Consider the following 21177-nt stretch of genomic DNA (forward strand, 5'->3'; position numbering starts at 1 on the left):
ATTGCATGGATCAGCACATGGAAGATCTCTTACATTGTAATACGAGGTAGTAAAAGAAATGACAGTGTGTCGCCATGTATTTTAAGGAATAAAATACATAAACAAAAGATATTGCATGCCCCCTTGGAGTTCTGTGGCCTTAGAAAGGAGCTCAGCCTTCAGCCGTGTTCCTTTTTTTGGCCACAAAACTCCTCAGTGACTTAAAATATCTTTATTTATTTTTTTTAACATACGTGCAGGGTACTTTATCCCATATGTTCCAGCCATTACCACCCATATAATATGGTTATAATGGATACGTAACAGTTAATCGCGTATTAAGTTTCAATAAGGTACTTTAGGCTTTTGTGTGACATGGCACGTTACCCATTATATACAGTAGTCGAAGTGGGCGGGAGCGGTTGGGAGCAGTGCTCCTCTACTACTTTTAATTAAGTTTTTACTGTTCATATACTTTTATTTTAAAAAGAAACCGTTCCTGAATGGTTTTGTTTTAAAATAAAAGTGTACGAAGAAGTTGAAACTTGCAATGTCAGTGCACTGCACTGAACGTTCCCCTACACAGCAGGCGTATGTGTTTTGGAGTTTGTATTGTGCGTGGGAGGGAGGGTGGCAATGGGGTGTGTGCAGAGTGGTGCAGGCCATTAGGGAACATAGTTAATCCACTTCTTTTCCTACACTTCGACCACTGATTATATATGTTTAATATTGCATGCTAAAAAAATCTCTATGGTCCAAAATGGTTGAAATTCTTCGTTCAGGGGAATGTTTTGTAAAATGAAGCCTGCCAGGTGACCGCCTCTCTGGGGCCATTGTCTCTGTTCTTAAACCAGGGTCCTCTGCCGCCTCTGCAGATGTGTTCCATTGCATAGGCTCCCATTTTAATGCAGATATTTCACTCTGCCAACAGATGAATGCAGTCCGGTGCAGCCATTCATTTTACTATATGCCTTGTATGAAACCTCCCCTGTCTCTGCTCTGGTGCTTTAATAGCTTGATTACGGGAACGCCTTCTATCTGGGCCTCCCTCACGTTCTACTACAACGTCTGCAAATTATCCAGATTGTATGTCAAGACTGGAGGCTTTCTATTACGCATTAGCCACTCTATAGACTCACCCAGCAGCAAAGAACAAATGCACTTAAACACGTTTAATGTGCTGCATTCAAATCTTTGAGGGCACCACCTGCCATGAGGCTCCTAAGTAGAGAGGTTCATTGTCCCCAGGGCAACCAATCACCATCAGCCCCAGGACATAACTGCCCTGTCACTAGTCCTTCTTCCTCTTCTCTGCTGATGCTTTCAGCAGATAAGTACTGTCTTTTACCAATGAAAATATGATGATGACTCATGCTGTCTACTGAATTGCACCAATGTGCCTTAGTGTTCATGTTATATCATTCAGCATTTTAGTGAATGTTCAATCTGTCCTCTGCAAAGGTGTGCTACCTGGCCATGCACGCCTGGGATCCTACTGCTCCAGTTACTCGCTCTCTAAACAGGTGGTTCTACTCGGCTGTGATTGGAGACTGTGTATTGTTCCACATGTTTTCCTGACATTCAGGCATTCCTTATTATAGGCCTATGGAAGGGTGATCCCGTTCTGTCAAAACGAGGATCTGCCCCTGCAAACCGGGTGTTGTGCCGCATAAGGAAATACAGGGTACGGCCTGAGCGGGCAAGGCCCACCCAAAATCTGTAAATGCCCACTCAACAGCACTGTGTGGGCCTTTACAGAGGCTGATGTCACTGTGGTGGGACCCACTACTTTAGATTCAGGCCACGCTTGTTAGACAATCCTGGCTACGCCCCTACTGTGCCGTCATTTTCTGCGGCTCACACTGAAAGAGCTAACGCGCAGAACAGCCACGGCTTACCTTCATTTCAGTGTGGGGGAAGAGTTATGGGGTGATGCATGTAATCAATGCACACCTTTATCAAGGAAAATGCGCGCAAATGATTGCTTTATGTCTTTACTTCTGCCTGCTCCCCTTTCCCTTCATGTGTGTGTCACTTCTTTTCCTACTATGCCCTTCTAGTCATGGTCATAGAAAAAAGACACTGGATCCTCCTTTATTTAAATAATAACTTGAGTCCTTAACCCATTTCCTCAAGCCATCGTTTGGGTCTTCTAACCATACAGGAAGGCCACCCTGCTGCCTCCTAAGGATAGTAGATTTCCTTGTTACAACTGTTGTCAGTGTCAATGTCACCATCTCCCTCCCCCGATCTGCTTGAGCCAGGGTCCTCCATATAAGACTCTTTACTTGCACTGTCACCCTGCAATGGGGCTTTCTTGTCGAAAGAAGAGCTTCTCGTAGTTGTCTGACCTTCTCTCACAGCAGAAACCAAAGACCCGTGAATGTTTGTTAAGGTCATAGGCATGGGGCAGAAATAAGGCAGGCATTGACATGTTCATATGTGGCTGTCTCCCCAACACCGAATCACCTTTCAGGAATGTTCTCCTTTCTTATCAGCGCATCTTCTCATTTTGTCTTTGTTATGTGCATCCCTCTCTTGCATGTCCCTTAGATGATTGTCATACCTGGTGGTTCCAGACATGTGAGGTATCATGGGCCAGATTTTGCGAATTAAACATCGGTTCAGATGGGCATGTTCAAGTTGCACTGTGAGGGGTCTTTCTGTAATCCGTGCGCAATTGGCCCATGGCTTGCATAAAAGAGCTTTTAGTGAGATGGCATATCTGTAGTGTTCTCTTGAAGTTTGGCATGAAGTGTTCGACTGTCCGAAGATCTTTCTGTAATGGAAACATAGATATACAGCACACATAGCAAAATCGTGGTGTCTTGAAGGGGGCCCATTGTCTGATTTGACCACTCCAGGAATGCTACAGGCGGCAAACATTTTATACAGGACTGGAATCTCTGCATGCGATGCAGGCCAAGATATCATTTGAAGGTCCAGATATCAGAACATTTCGTCCATGGCTACCAACATGCAGGTGCCATTAGGTAAAGGACCAAATAGGCCAACTGCCACTTCATCCCACACAGCAAGTAGTAGGGTGGTCATTTGTAGTGGTTCTGGGCATGTCTGAGGAGGAATTATTTAACAGATGAAGCAATTATTTATTACCTCCTCTTGAAAAGTGTCTACTTTTGCTCTGGCAATCGTTTTGTGGATACAATGAGCCAGCCGATTGACTTTGCTCTGTAGGGACACCAGTATCACAATCCTGTTGGGCTTCAAAAGGATGTCCTGGGCTGTAACGGCGCCTCATCCTTAACCAGTGCAAACATTGTAAATGCTTTTTACCAGCCAGGGATATCTGACTAGATGTATCAGGCATATTTTTCCACCATCTGGATTTCACTCATTCTTTCACGATATTAAGCAAATGGTCTTGGGTTGATTCATTGATGAGAACATCCACATGGAGGGGCAGAGGGCATGCATGACGTATCACATAGTTGATGTATAAGTCAGCTTTCGGCACCTTTGTGTGATTAGTCATAGGTAGTGGGTGTCTCTGTCAGGTTGTTGTCCTTCCAGGGTATGTGAATAATTACAAATGGATATTCCTGCAGTCCCCACCATGCTCTTCTTGGTGGCATCTTTGTGTTATGATTCCCATAGATAGTTATTGGTGCTTGTTGGTCAGTAATGACAGCACATTTTGTGCCATGTAATAAGTGACAGAGCTCACAAGCCCATACCACAGAACTGCAGGCTCCCTCTCTCTGCCTGTGAGTAGGCTTGTTCTATCTCACTGAGACCGCAACTTGCATGGGAAAATATTCCACGTGGTGATAATAAACCTGTATTGTGTTGGCAAGAATTGCACTGAAGGCCAGCAGGCTGGCATCAACCGTGAGCTCCATATGTAAATCAGGGTCATAGTAAGCCATGCATGTAGCCGAGGCAATATGCTCCTTAATCAAACAGAACGCCCGTTGACAGTCTAAAGTCCATGCAAATTCACTGCCATTCCTTGTCAGTAGATGAAGAGGAGTGCTGATGGACGCAAGGTCTTTAATGTGCAATTAAGTCCCCGTTCCAAGGGCTGGAATAGGGGAGGGTAACGGTCAGGCAGCTCAAGTTATCGGCCTGAGCAAAGAAAGGGCCATTAATGAGGACTCTGGGTCGTTACACCCCGTTTCAGCACTTGGAATGGGGGCTTAAGGCCATTAGCACCCCAGGCTACCAAAGCAGTAACCCAGGGAGCTATAAAAAAATATTTGAGTCATTGATTGGAACACCTCACGCGTCCCCTTCAATGACTAAAAATATTGTCTAAAGATGACCGCAATGGAAAGGGGAGCCAGGGCTCCATATGGATCCCCTCTCCCTTTCCAAAATGGCTGTCGGGAGCAGAGCGGAAGGTGCGGCTGTGGCAGCGAGTGCCACCGCAGCTGAAATAAGGTAAATTGGGGAGGGGAATTACAAAAATGATAATAAGGGGACGGAGGGTGGTGGGAAGATGGTAGTGGGGGAGCCAGCCGTCAGGTGAGATGGAACGCAAGCTTTCACCGGCAGTTGAAGCCCACATTCCTAGACACCTGTTTGGCTGGCTGACCCGTCAGGGTGCTAATGTATCTTGTGCAGTAGCTGGCCATTCCCAAGAAAGATGGCACAGCTGAAACATTAGTAGGGCGTAATATCTATGTCAACAGGCTTAAGAGTAGGTCTATGAGACATGGACTTGAATGCAGTCTTACTGATTACATTCACTGTAACCCCAGTATCGATACGGAGTTCTAGTGATTTTCCATTGGCTTGTAATAGAGTGGGCTATGTTCAATAGCTGTGTGGTTTCCCACTGCAAATACACAACCTTGTTTCCTTTCACCACTGAAGATTCAGCTTCTTGTTTTTGATGTGGCATGAATTCACTACATCAGGTATTTTGATGTGACTGGCGTGACCAGTTTCTTTCAGGAGATGTATGAGTACGATATTGAGATCTATATTGTCCATCTGTGGAACGATATGTATGTGTTGGAGATGGACATCTTCACTCAGGCGTGCATATGGAAGATGTATTCGATTGCATAGGCGTAGGACTGGTTGGATGACTGCTCCCGCTTGCATTTGGTTAGCCATGTTATAAGCTCTGCAAACCATTTTTAAATGGTTCTCTACACCACAGGCATCACAATTTTTGCCCACCACCCCAGGGCATGTATCTTCATGGAAGAACTCATAAGGCACTAATAACAGGTGTGTTTGAACACATTTTCAGGCTTCGATGTGTTGTTGATCTGGCATATATGTCCCGTAATGTTCCACATGTTTTTCGCTGCTGTGAAATGACACTTTTGCACTTTAAGTGTGCCATTTTGACCTCTATTGTTTTCATCTTTTTTTTAAGGTGGTTTCCCCAAATCCCTCCCCATCTAACCCGCCCCACCACCTCACCCTGCCACCCACCATTCTAAATTCCCCCAAACACCCAACGCATATATGTTTTAAAGAAATCAATGAAGACGACTTCAGTGAAAACTGCAAGTTTAAAATGCAAATGTGCAGTTTTGAACCCAGCGGGTCCATAAATCAGTAACACGTCATGCATGGTGGGATTACACCAAATAATAAGACTGACTCCGGAAGTTCGCAAAAAGTCTCTCCCGACTGTTTTATTATCAATTGTATAAAACAGGGAGTTGCAACGGACATAAATGGACATTCACTCGAGCTCTCAATCATTTTGCGTAAAAAACACATTTATATACTAAAAATTCATCATACGTGACATCATAGTATGTGGAAAACAAGAAAAAAACTTCGGGGTTGTGATTCGTTCAAAGGGGACATCTAAGTATACTTTCTATATAGGGATGGGTTGTGATCGGGTCTCTACAGTCAGGTGTACAACTTATGCCCAACCCTAGTGCAAGTCATCTTCAACAGTTATTAAGTACACGGTATATCACTGGCTCTCAAACTATAAGGCCATTTGTTATATGGCCCTCTAGAATTGGTTGGCACGGTCGTGCCCTTCTGGAACATTCGGCTCACTAGCAGCATATAAGCTGTTACCTCAGGTGTCAGTGGGTGGACTTGACTGTGTCTCCCCACGCAATTAGCCCAACATCTCTCATTGCTCATGCCTTCTGCCATTCAAATTGTCTTTGAATTTGGCCTTGCAAAGTATCCTTGCTACTGGGAATATAAGGGAGTATAGGCATATTCTTATCACAGTTCTGATCTGCACGTCCAACTCCTATTTCCATCCTTGGCTCATGTGACAGGAGACCATATTTTGGCCTGTTTTGCACCATTTAATTGTCTTGAATGAATAAACCTGGAATTCATGGTGTTCTTTCCTTGCACCTTAACATGAGACAATTTAACTTTTATGGTTCCTGTTCTTTATAGATAGATAATCAGTTATTGGCTACTTCATCCTTTGACACCACGCTAGACAGCTCTTCCAGTCATTTCCATAATCTTAGCTTCATGTTGATGCGACACAGCTTTCCGATCCTTCTTCCTCTGTGGGGCTGCGCTTACTAAATATGTGACAAAAGATGTCCAGAATTCTATATAATGGTGGCACCACCTGCAGTCTATTCACCACGTATAGCTAGCCTTTAGGATCACTTAGTCTACTTGCGTTGCTGCATCTGTACACTTATAAAACGGCCTGCATTTTCTGCAGTGCTCTTTGCATGTGCAATCTTCATTCCACATATGAAAGTTTACTCAATTCTTTATTTCATCCTCAGATTCCATAAAGTCTATACATCCTTTTCTTCAGGCACTCTTCTCAGTGCGCCACGCTTGCTTCTTGTGACATCACCAACTTCTATTTCTCTCATCTTCTTATTGCTTCGGGAATCTCCTCCAAGAGATTGTCATCTCCACGGGGATACATCATACAGGGTTTTCTGAATGGGTACCTTTTCTCGAAGGCTCTACGTGAAATACGCACCTTCACTGGTGTTGTGCATGTTGTGATCTCTGGCTGACAGCATATAGGAAGGATGGCGGCGGTACTCTGCAGTTTCACGGCTGCAAAAACATGGACTATGGTGCCATAGGTGTCTAGCTTATCTTATCCATTGTATCACCTTGCACTTAAACAGCCATCGCTGTCCGATCCATCGTACGCATTTCTTCTAGTGTTCTCGTTTTTTGAAGTAGTTTCTTCCAATAACTAGACAACTCACACCCAGCAATGAGTTGAGAAGTAATAGCCTCTTTATTGGATCATTTGTCACACTCACAATGTTTCAAGTTTGTACGTAACTGCATGACAAAGTTATCTAAGGTTTAACCCTGGGTTTGGGTAGAGGAGTGGAATACATGACTTTCATTGTCAACATTCTTGTTTGGCGCAAAATGTGTGTTGAGACTGTCTTTCAAGTCATAAAATGTAGTAGTGCTCTCTCCTGGTAGTTAATAAATGATTTGTATTACCATGCGGCCAACTGAGTTCATTTATATGCCACTTGCGTGCCTGTCATTACGTATTCCCATGCCATCTATGAGCACATCAAAGTCTTTTAGCAATTGGGCCCACCTAAGGGCTAGGTTGATGGAGTCAGCAAGGTCAAAATGAGGGTGTGCCTGCAGTTAAATAGTGCCAGAAACTGTTCACTCGCATGGGATGATGAAGGAGTGGCCTAGGTGGTCAGAGAATCATCGTTATGAAACATGGTTGCTATTTGGTCAGTGCATTTTATGTTTAAAGTAGACTGCCTTCTCAGAGGTCCACACAACAATTCGCTGTTAGCAGTGATGTGATCACTGGAGCTGTGAGTGTTATTCACTTTTCTCTTATAGCCAGTAATGCTATCATTGCAAGGAAACATGTTAAAGCTGACGACACCCATATATGGCCCCTACCCCCACATAAGAAACAGTCAGATTGTCTTAACATATGTAGCCGTTACTGCCATTGTAGCTAAATATGCCCATAATGGCTGTCCCAATAAATGCCAGCATCCCCACGCAATTACACCTTTATATTTGCTTTTCCTAGATGGCCAATAGTGGCATTGTAAGTTAACATATTGATGCAGTTGCACTCATTTGTGCTAGTATCCCCATGACACCCTCATGTCTGCTTCACTAAGAAGTATGAACGTGTATACTATCTTCATAGACTTAATACCAGCCTTCAAAAGGTTGCCAAGAAGTAAACTATAGTGCGCCTTGGAAGACATGAAAATATCTAGTACCTTGCTTCGAGCAATTGCAAACCTTTATAATAACAACACAGCAAAGGTATGCTAAAATCTGTCTGGGTATACGACTGCCACTTTTCACATCAATAGGGGTGTTAGACATGGATGCGTCCTTGCGCCGATCTTATTTTGAATCTTCATAAACAGATTCATTGATCTACTCCTGACTGTATAGACTGATGCTCAGAGGTCAGGTCCCAATACTGCTTTTCACAGATAATGCAATCTTAATTTCTCTTACTCCGGCTGAGCTGAAAAAGCAAGTGGCAACATTTCAATAAGGATGCTCGCAGAATGGTCATATAATCAATTTCGATAAGACAAGATTGATGGTCTTTCATCTGCCCCAGAAAAGATCCCCTTAACTAAAGAAAGAAATCAAAGGACATAGGATTGCTCAGATTGGACTACATGGACTCTATGTGTATGGGCAACGGAAACTGGTGTAACCAAACAGAAAAGCCAATGCTTACTTCAGAAATATCCAGCAGCACTATTTTGAAATGTTACCCTACCTATTGGAACAGACCACTTTCACCTGCTCTCAATATTTACAGCATGCAGGCCAGGTAAGCTGCAATATATGGGACCGACATATGGGGGCATGTTAAGTCTACAAGACTAGTTGAGAATACATTTCTCAAAAAGGCATTAAATATTCCGTAAAGAACTCGGAAAATGATTTTAGATAGTGAGTTAAATCATGAACCAATAGCAGAGATGATTGCACTCAGACCAGTCTTGCAATGGCAGCGTGTGTGGGTGTCACCTCAATTAGGGAAATGGGTGTTAACATATCAAATTACTGTTGATCGCCCTTGGCCTTAAAGAGCTTTGCTGCAACACAAAAAATATTGACGGCAATGCAAAATTAACAATAGAATGAGCTCATAGCAAGTGGTTAGAAGAGAAAACCACTGCATTTTACAGTGCATTCAGTCAAACAGCTATTTACTGGGTCTGTAAACAGTCATTCGGATATGAAGGTTACATAGACATGATAAACCCAGCATACACTGGCTTACTTCACCTAAGATTTCGATTGAGCACCCTGACCTTAGCTGCAATCCAATATATTTGGCATATGATTATCCCTGATACGTGCCCAGTTTGGGATGAAGAAAAGGAACATATTTTATTCTGCCAACAATATATACACCTTAAAACACCTTACTTTATACCCCTTTGAAGGACAGTTTTCATACATCTTCTTGATGCATTTGCACTGTGCAAATCCACTTATCGTAATTTTGGAACCTATGTGGTATCTAAATATATATGCACAGAGCTTGGTTATTAAAGAAAAAAATGTTACACCTGCAGCTCACAAGTACCACAGATGAGCAATGAACTAACAGTCTCATGATACCATCAGTATGTTTGACGCAATGTTGTATTTGGTAATTACTAGAGGGAACGATTTTTAGGCTGGTAATTTCTGCTGATTTTATCTTCTATTTTAATAGTTGCTAGCTAAACAATTTCCAACATAGTAACCCAATGCATGATTACCACAATATCAAAAGACAGTGCAGCTTGCTATAAAGAAGTAATGAATTTGTGATGGACTGTATTTGAATGTATTCTACGTTATTGCTGTATGTATTCATGTGTTACATGTTTTATGGATTTTGTTCTGAAATAAACATTTGATTGAATTTTTGAATATGAGTATGCTCTTGCGTGGGGGTAGTGGAAAATATTGGTGCAGCCAGCAACAATATGTTTTCTTACAAATGCATTACTGACTATATGGGCAAAGCAAACATGAGTGTGTTTTTGTGTGGGGATACTGAAATATGTTAGACTATTATAACACTTGGGATATCCAGAGAAACGCACCAAAATCTAGACAAAATCATAATTCAGAGACATCTTCAGAGGCCTCCAGTGGTGAGATAGAAGAAGATCTAACAGCAACCATAGTGGAATTACAAAAAGACCAGGCCGAGGGAACAAAAGATGGAGAAACATCAAGGGCTAATTTGGTACCTTTTTTAGGAAACCGAAAACTAGATAGAGTAAAAAGAAAAAACCCACATCAGAAAGTGACTTTTCCAGGGAAAAGAACCTAGTGACTAACAGTTCAGAGTACTCCCTTACCCCATTTAACCAAACAACTCTACAGAAAGGGATTTAATTTGTTCCACAATACAGCAGTAGCTTACTGAAGGATGCATTTGAAATTGAACCATCAGAAACCACAGAACCTCCTGAATATCTGGAGATCAACCCCAAAAGTGACTTTATTCCTCCAATACACAATCAAATTTTAGAAGTGTTCCAGAAAGAAGTTCGTAACAACTTAAGCAAGATCTCAGTCAGCAGGAGAAAACTTGGGAACTTCACTAGACATGAACATGAGGCACTTTTGAAGTTATGGAATAATCCATAAATTATTCTGAAACCTGCAGACAAAGGAGGAGCATTGGTGATCATGGATTGCGTGAAATATCGAATGGAGATTGAATGACAATTGCCAACTCAAGAAACATACTTGAAGGTCTTTTCTGACCCCACCGAACAGGTGTGAGGTATTATTAAACCACTCCTAGACGAGGTGGAACAAAATGAGTGGATTATACACAAGACTAAGGCATTCCTTGCCAAATTACATCCAACAATGCCGATGATGTATATTATACAAATCCAGAAGAGTCCGACTGATCCCCTAGGAAGACCAATAATAGCCGCCACAGGAAGCTTGCTGGAATCACTTGCACAATACATTGACAGAGTCGTCCAACCCTGGAACAATCATCTAAAATGTATGTAAAGTACACTACAGATGTTCTATTAAAAATGTAAGAAATTCAGTTTGATGAGAATCAAGGTATCTTGTTCAGTATCGATGTGTGCAGCCTGTACATCAATATAACACACACAGCCAGCCTAGAAGCTATGGAATGGCTACCTTGGCCATGGACAATTGTACTGCAGACAGGATTTTCGTGTTGAATTTGTTAAAGATCTCCTTGTCAAACAATGTCTGCAGGTTTGGGAATAAATTCTTCATCCACATTTCTGGGACATCTATGGGGGCCACTATGTCTCCCAGTTATGTGAATACGTACATGTCTTACCTTGAGGAGTATTTTTTCTTAAATAGTATCAGATGGATAGGTCACCTAAAGAGGCACTCTGGAAACTCTGCAACAGTTTTTTCGAATTCATGAACCATTTGGCACCAAGAATAAACTACAAAATACAGCAGTAGTAAAATTCAATTCTTAGACATTGAGATCTATATTAAAAATGTAATACTAGAGATAACAGTCTACAATAAAGCAAAAGACAGAAATAGCTCCTTGCATGTAACAAGCTTTCATCCAAGGCGGACCATAGAAAGTATACCATATACTCAATTTTTGCGGTACGAAAGAATCATCTCTGGGATCATGAATTCATCAGAAAAACAGCAACATTTGTGGAAAAAGGTTACCCTGAAGCAACCATAAAAACAGCTGTAGAAAGAGCTACAACAGTGACAAGAGCAGCAGCAAAAAGATCTGACCCAGAACCTAGTATATGTGACTGTATATTCCTGACAAAACCAAAAAATGAAGAATATCTTGAAAAGAAACAGGAACGTTTTGAAATTGGATCCAATTGTTTCACAGTTATCCGATATCCGATAAACCTCCACCAACTTTTTCATATCGAAAGAGCAAGTCTCTAAGCAACTATTTGATTTGGGCTAAATATACCTTACCCAAACCACTTGAGATAAAAATGTAAGGGCATATTGCAATGCAAAAACTGCCAACACTGCCAGAACATTACAAAAGACAACTACATTAATCATCCATATAACGGGAGAATGATTTTGTTAAGACATTCAACTATGTGTAATTCCTCACATTCAATCTATCTCATTAGGTGCCCATGTGGCATCTTTTATGTTGTAATGACCACAAGAAAAGTGAAAACCAGGTGGATGGAAAACAAATCTAATGTGAAAACCCATCAGGCACATTCACCGGTAGTACAGCATTTTGCACATGCACAGCATAATATAGTTCAGATGAAATTCTTAGTTTTAGAACAAGTGAAGTCTCTAAAGTGAGGGGGGAATCTGATCAAATTACTTCACCAGAAGGAGATATTTTGGTTATAGCAACTAGAAGCTTTGAGCCCAAGAGGGATGAACCTGGAATTTTATCTTACATATTTTTTATGATATATACACAATAGAAGGATGCTTGTACTTTGAGGCGATTGATATGGTTCACAGTGTTATTTAGAGCTGACACCACTGGCAACATGATTCAAATGTATAGCATAATGAAGTGTTTCTCGTAGAATGCATAATGCATGTGTGAAAAACAAATGCTGCAAATTGTGTAGAGTAAACACTTCAGATTAGAATTTGCACAGCAAGAAGTTTTACAGAGATGTCTATAATTGTGACATTTGTATGTCAACATTACCTAGTAAAGTATATCTGAGTATGTAATTGACTTTGGAACAGCTGAATATCCTGAAAAAATTGTGATTCTCCTATTCAGTAAATAAAGGAGCACACAATAGGTGGCCAAGAATGTTGTGTGGCCACGTATAGTATCAGTAAAGAATCAGGACATTTATGAGTAAGTAGATACACAAACCATTATTCAGATAAACAAGATCATTACAACATGAAATATTCCTTTTATTGGATGTTAAATGTGATACAAAGCACTTTACGAAGTAGCAATGTATCTCTTTCACAGCATTAAATTCCACCTTAAGATGGCTGCCAAAGGATTACAGAGAGTCCTGACTCACTACCTGTGACGTCACATGTCACGCAGTATGTGATCGCCACGCGATATTAAGTTTACACTATTTCATGCAAGTGCAGGACGGGAGGCTGCTTGCAGCTGCTTCCCAATTCCCACACTCTGCATGTTTGAATTGAGGTAAGTTAGCATTGCGCTTAGCTTTATCTTTAGGGACTTGGTCTCAGAGGTCTCTTTCTCCAAGAAGTCTGGCAGTAACATTGTAGTGATTTTTCTGTGGGGAGTATAAAATAGGTGTTTTGATCTTACAGAACATAATTTGACTTGTGATTGTGGAGGACTGGATGCTATGACCGCTAATGGGATGAATGAAGAGATCAATTACATGTGCTTTTTGTAATGCACTACTTTGTCCTTAAGTTTTCTCTTAGATGGAATGATCCCAAATGGACTTATGAAGAAAGTTATAATATGTACATTTTTTCAATGATCTATTCCGCTTGTATGTCATCTTTCAGCAGGCTGTTGGAATCATTCTATAGTTTTACTTGACTCAAGCAGTTGGTATCGATTTTATAAAATGCAATAAAATACATGCAATAGAATTAGCCTTTGCACACTGGTGATGGAATGGTATGTGTCTAGGTCATTCAATTAGAGCTATACAATACACAGTGCTCTCAAACATATAGCACATAGTCTCTATATTTGACATTTTTGGATTTTGTGATTCACACTTCTGTGCTTGAGTGCTTCTTAGGATCAATATACATGCACTGCATTGATTACACTCGTGAAATGTGAAATACTAAACCCGCGCCACAGTGGTGTTTCCTAACATGAAGGAAGTAGTGAAACTCACGCTTGCATAGCAGGGAAGTAGCATTATCTGCACAATATCTAATGTATGTAGTTAGGCAGCAGCACAGCCTTATTTTCCTTCTCACCTTGGTGCCCAGATGCATATATTCTAAAAAAGATGCAACCTAAGAGAACACATCACAACCGCACTAAAAATACTGCATTGGCTACCATTAAAACAACAAATAAAGTTCAAATCAATGTGCAACACGCACAGAGCAATACACAAACAAGGCACAGAATTCCTGAGTAATAAACTACGCCTAAACCAGCCGACAAGAACACTAAGATCAAGCACCGACATCCGCCTGGAACCAAAACCGTGTAACAGAAGAAACTCAGAGGATCCTCTTTCTCTCACCAGACATCGAAAACCTGGAATGACCTACCAAAGAATATACGGAACACAACAAACCACCTGGTATTCAGGAAACTCCTCAAATCCTGGCTCTTCACAGCGTTACTACAACAACGACCACAAAAATGCCCACTCTGCTAAAAAATGATGAATAAAGATAACGACCTCGGTGGCTCCCAAAAATGGACATGCACAGAACCCAAAGAACAGACCCCACGACAAACCATAAGACATTATGAGAAATAGCCACAAAAGGAGGACACTAAACACTGATCACATACTCAGACCGAGATGAAAGCCCTTAAACGACTCATCCACAGCCTCCCGGCCTGTTCCATATCCAAACTCCCAGCAGACACATTCAGATAGAAAGTATTGTAAGAGGATACCACAACACCTGCTTCAACACCCAAGGAGGAGACTAGACACCCAACCCCACATTACTTACTCCATCAGAATTAGAACACCCACAGAGCACGTTAGAATAGAACAGCGAGTGTGTTGCACCATCCTAAACCCCAACCCCACAATACTTACTCCATCAGAATTAGAACACTTACAGAGCGTGTTAGAATAGAACAGCGAGCGCGTCGCACCAAAACCTAAACCCCTACCAGGCGACGCCCTTTCAGCCATCTTGATGGGATTGTGAAGGGTAGCAAGTGCCACACTTGGACAGAATTTTGAATGTTAGCACGTTAAACATCATATAACCCACTAACCAAAAGAAAAAGCTTAACATTTCTGCAGACTTATCTCACTCAAAAATCTCATAGAACCATCTCTCGCACAACAACCCGCATGCACTTCATAACACTGCAACAACATATAAGTCGCACCAACAGCACACGAGGACTGACATCGATCGGATACCCACACCAAAGCTCAGCACCCGTTGTATACTGAGTTGAAGCTGCCAACAGAACACCGCTCCTCTCACTATCCTACTCCCTCTTCACCTTACTAACTCATCCCACCTTCTCCTTTGCAGATCCGCCAGAGCGACTGGGGACCAACTCCGTTGGTGACGGTGCGTGGTACAAATACCTTTAACATTAACATTTAACATTAACAGCCTCCTATACACATGAAATATTAGATATTATATAAATAAATGAACGTGGTAAATGTGACGCGCTAGTGACTTCACAACACTCAAGCACCCGTGATGTCACGTCACTGGCGACATGATATTATGAGGTAGGTTGGGGCTGTGTTAGAGTCACGGCCTCGCGGCTCCGAGTAGTAACTCATTTTGCGCCTTCTATTAAGCATTAAGGTAAGCCTGGGGAATAGAATTGAATTCATCACAGACATTTGCAATGCCTCAGATTACCTATTAGCATATGCTCCATTTTTCTTTTTCTATCACAATTTTATAGAGGAACTTGTACTGGTACCTGATAAAGGTTATGGGAACAAGCACCTGTAAAACAGATGAAACCTATTAGCTTATTTTTTGAACAAATAACTTGTGTACACATATATATTTATAAGATGTGTGATTCTGTTTCTTTTTGCACCTCTAGTTTATGTTGCTAAGTGTTCACATGCAGGTACATTATATGATTACACTAGCAGGTGTGCCCATGCTTCACACGGTAATACCTATTTCAGTCCTAGTTTGAAGTTTATTTAATGAACTGAACCAATGCTTCTTTGTAGACAATATTAGCAACAATGAACTGCTGATGTTTTCATGAACTTCTGAACTTTAGGAACCATGAACGTAGAACTAAGGCCAAACTATGGCATGAAGAGCCAAATGTCAGAGGTAAGCAATGCAGACTGCTTAAAAAATGCATTTTTTATACATTGTACATTGTCGGCACGATGGAACCCACCTAGATGGCAAATCTCCGGTTTGTAGCATTATGGGGAGTATGCTGAACATTTCGCACAGACACACAAACATATCCAAGCATTGCAGACCGCAAGAATTAGAAAAATAAATGTTTCATACTTTTTGCATTGCCTTCACCATGGAACCTACCCACATGCCAAATTTCAGATTTGTAGCATGTTGGGAAGTATGCTGAATATTTGGAGCAGTCACATACATATATCCAAGCATTGCAGACAGTTTAAAGAAAGCTTTAAAAAAAAAATTAGAAAAATGTATATTTTATACTTTTTGCATTATCTACACCATGGAATCCACCCACATGCCAAATTCAAGGTTTGTTGCATGTCGGGATGCATGCTGGCCATTTCGAATACACACACACACACACAAACACATATCCAAGCATTGCATACTGCTCACATTTTTTCTAGGAAAATATATAGTAGATACTTTTTACATTGTTGACACCATGGAACCTAATTTGAAATAAAACATATTTTATACTTTTAACATTGTCTACACCATGGAACCTACCCACATGCCAGATTTCTGGTATGTAGCATGGTGGGAAGTATGCTAAACATTCTGAAAAGTCACACACACATATCCAAAAATGTCCCCCAAAAACAAATTAGACAAATGTATATTTATATTTTATACTGTTTACATTTTTTAAACCATGGAACCTACCCACATGCCAAATTTCAGTTTGTAGCATGTTGGGAAGTATGCTGAACATTTCAAACAGACCCATACACATAGATATATACACACATTCCCCCCCAAAAAGATATTAGAGAAAGGTATATTTATATTTGACACTTTTTACATTGTCTACACCATGGAATCTACCCACATGTTAAATTTCAGGTTTGAGCATGGAGGAAATATGCTGAACATTTTGAAAAGATACACACACATATGCACAAATTTGCCCCAAAAGAAAATTAGACAAAGGTATATTTATATTCAATACTTCTTACATTGTATACACCATGGAACCTACTTACATGCCATATTTCAGATTTGTAGCATGTTGGGAAGTATGCTGAACATTTTGAACAGACACACACACACACACATATCCAAGCATTGCAGACCGCTTAATAAAAATGCATAAAAAACAAAATTAGAACAATGTATATATTATACTTTCTTCATTGTCTACACCATGGGACGTACCACATGCCAAAAGTCAGGTTTGTATCATGTTGGAAAATATGCTGAGCATTTCAAACAGACACAACACATATCCACAAATTTCCACTTTATATATTGAGATAAAAAAGAGGGTTGTTCCTCCAAACCTAACCAATATGTATTATACTAATACAAATGTTTTTTTGCGTGTTTCCATTTTATTTTCATTTTTATTTATTTTCATTGTTTTACTTGGATTGATGTTCTTGTTTATACTTATTTTTGTAGTGTTTAGCCCTGAAGAAGGACGTAGTCCAAAATGCATTGGCTACACAGGATTTCTGTATAAACACTGCCTCACATGATACATTAAAAGACCTGTGCTAATCAATACTGGTTTGCATCAGATGATTTGAGTAGAATGTTGATTGAAACAAATTAACTTACAAATGGATGAGACATTTTCTCAACTATTATAGAGATTAGTGAGAGCCAATGGTTGTACCAAAGGCAACCCTGGAACCTTCTTCTGCATTGCAAGAGCTTGATATTGTGTTTTTAGAACCATAGATTCCAAGTAAGTGCAAAGTGCATTTCTGCATTATATTGATTTAAATTACATCTGGAGGAGCATTTAATGACAAATAGGATGTTTGGTGTTTGTTTTCAGCACTTGGAGTTTGGAACTGACGGTTGAAGAGGAAGGTCAGTCTATTTGATAATGTTGCCTAACATTTTGAAGCTTAATTACCTGGCGTTAATCATTTTAATTAGTTTTATCATTTTTTCTAAACTTATTTTGATTTTAAAACAATTTAATTTAGTTGTCTTGTGGCTACTAACATCATATGAGTCTAAAGGTTAGTGGACATATTGAATCAACATGCAGACTGTTTAATTTTGTTGAATAAGGTGCAGGACATTAGTCTAAATGGTATCCCGCTCTATTTATTAGATTATTCAGAAAACAGACATCATAAAGACAATATTTCTACCTGATGAAGGGACTATCTGTCCTGAAACGCATAGTGGTAACGGGAGCACTTTGACAAAGAACCATCATTTTTGATGTTCAATGGTTCTCTTACACAATATTGTGCTTTTAAATATCCATTTTGTGATGGGATTAACATGTGTTGTCGATCATTAAGAAATGTGCATAATATTATTCTTCCTCTTTTCTAAAAAACTTTTGATGCATGTGATTTGTAACATTTGTAAGTTTATTTATTGTTTAGTACAACAATTATATTTTTTCTTTATTCCGATTCACAAGAATTAGTTAATTAGAATCTTTCTTCTTTTTTTAAATCATTATTAAAATTGAGAGGATTATTCCTCACAAGAGTGATTGGCTAACTTGTTAATTCATTGATGAGCAGTGTATTTTTGGTGCAGCAAGGATAGACATGTTTTCTTCCAGTAGCATTGCTGGCTTCGTGGAGATACAGGTACATATTTGTACAGATGGCATGAACATGTTTATGTCAAATGGCATTAAGGGATCTAAGGTCAAAGACATTATGACTGCATTCTTATGTGGAGATAGTTGCATATATTGGTGCAGCCAACATGGACATGTTTTTGACCATGGCATTTCTGGATATATGGGCAATGCGAGCATGAGTGTTTTTTTCATCATTTGTTTACTGCCATATATTTGCACACTCAGCGTGGACATTTTTATTCCTTTAGCATTACTGGCGATATGGATGAAGCAAACATGAGGTTGTTTTTATATGGGAATAGATATTGGTGCAGCTAGAATGGGCCTTGTTTTCTTACAGTGATACTACTGGCTATATGTGTAGCGCAAACATGAGAGTGTAATTACAAGGAGATATTGGCTCATATGGCACAGTGTGCATTGACAAGTGTACTTACAAATATAGTACTGGGTATATGGGCAAAGCAAATGTGAGTGTGTAATTACATGCAGATACTGGCACATAAAGTCAAAGCCTGCATGGACATGTTTTCTTGAAATTATGTTATTGGATATTTGGGCAATATAAACATGAAGAAGTAAGTATGTGGTGATACTGGCATATGTTGGCACAGCCAACATGGGCTTGCATATTTACAATTATAACACTGGCAATATGGGCAAAGCAAATATGAGTGTGTAAGTATCTGGTGACTAGGACACACATTGATGCAGCCAACACTGACATGTTAACTTACAATGGCATTACTGACTATATGGCAAATAAAGTATGAGTGTGCAATTATGTGGGAACACTGGTAAATATTGGTGCAAACAGCATGCACGTGTTTACTTACAATGACATCATTGGTTATTTGGGTAAAGCAAACATGATGAAGAAGATATGTGGGGATACTAACACATATTGGTACAGCCAGGATGGAAATATTTACTTTCAATGGCATTGCTAGATATGTGGGAAAATAAAATATGACAGTGTTCCTACGAGAGAATTCTGCATATATTGGTGCTAGCAGCATGGACATGCATTCTTGCAATGGTCTTACTGGCCATATGGGCAAAGCGAACATGAGTGTGTTATCATGTGGTGATATACGCATATTGTGGCATAGCCAGCATGTGCATGTTTCCTTTCAAGAGCATTACTGGGTTTATGTGAAAATAGAACATGAGGGTATTTGGGAATACTGTCACATGTTGTAGCAGCCACCATGCACATATTTCCCTCCAATGGCATTACTGGCTACATGGGCATAGCAAACAGGAGGGAGTTTTAACATGGGGATACTGGCACAGATGTGTACAGACAGCATGGGCATGTTTTCTTAAAATAGTTGTATTGGCTATATAGGCAATGTGATCTGTGGATATGGAATATATTGGCACAGCCAGTAAGGACATGTTTACTTACAAAGATATTACTGGCTACATGGGCAAAGCAAATTAAATTTGAGTGTGTATTTACACGGTGATACTGGCCCATATTGGTGTGGCCAGCATTGGCAGGGTTACTTACAATGACATGACTTGCAATAAGGGCAAATCAAAAATGGACATCTATTTCCATGGGGATAATCACATGTATTGGCACAAACAGCATGACCATAATTTCTGTGACATGGTTGGGCTTCTGGCCTTGTCAAGAGGTGAGGGGGCCCATAGTAACCCTGTCTGCGGCACAAAGGACATATGTGAAGGTCATGTGCCTGGTAGTGCCCTGGGTGCTGGTGTGTATGTCAGCAGCAACCCACCATTTAGCCTTACTACATCTAGTGAGGGCACACTAGTGTTGCGCTCTGGTGGTAAGATTGCTGCAACTGGTGAGGATACTTGGCCGTCCCACTCACAGGAGGGAGTTTGTTGTCGGCCACAGTATGAGAAAGGGGTCCTTCCGTGGGGGGATCCAGTGCACAGCTCCAACACTGTCGAGAGAGAGCCCAGCTGTACGGCTTGTCGGAGTGCGGCAGCGGAGCAGGGTGCAACAGAACTGGCACCAAAGCCACAACCCCACTACACCTAGGGATATTTTAAAAAATCCACAAATCCTGCAAGGAGGCCATGGCAGTGGAGAGGAATTCTATATCCATGGGTTGTTTTGTTATCCAGAGCCTGAACTCAGCGAGATGAGGTGGATATGTATACTTACAATGGCATTGCTCTTATGTGGGAATTACTGGCCAAATATTGGTGCAGCCAGCATGAACCATTTTTCTTACAATGTCATTAATGGTGATACAGGAAAAGTGAATATGTGTGTGTTCTTATGTTATGATACAGGTTCATATTGGTGCAGCCTGAATAGACTTGAATTCATGCAATAGCATTACTAGCTATATGGGTAAAGGAAACATGAGGGTGTTTGTACATGGGGATACTGACACATATTATCACAGCCAGCATGGACATGCTTTTTCTCAATAACATTAGTGGCTTTATGGCCAACACGAACAAGACTGTTTGATTAGATGGACATACTGCCATATCTTAATGTAGCCAGCATGTGCCCGTTTTCTTCCAATGGCATTACAATATTTATAAGCAAATCAGACAAGAGGGTGTTTCTAGGTGGGGATGTTATCCAGTGATATTATTTAATAAATATTAACGAAAACCTTTTTCAAGAAAACCAAAACAGCAAAAAATACTGAATT

The sequence above is a fragment of the Ambystoma mexicanum genome, chromosome 11, assembly GCF_040938575.1.
Source record: "Ambystoma mexicanum isolate Mex_15411 chromosome 11, UKY_AmexF1_1, whole genome shotgun sequence".
NCBI classification, from domain to species: domain Eukaryota; kingdom Metazoa; phylum Chordata; class Amphibia; order Caudata; family Ambystomatidae; genus Ambystoma; species Ambystoma mexicanum.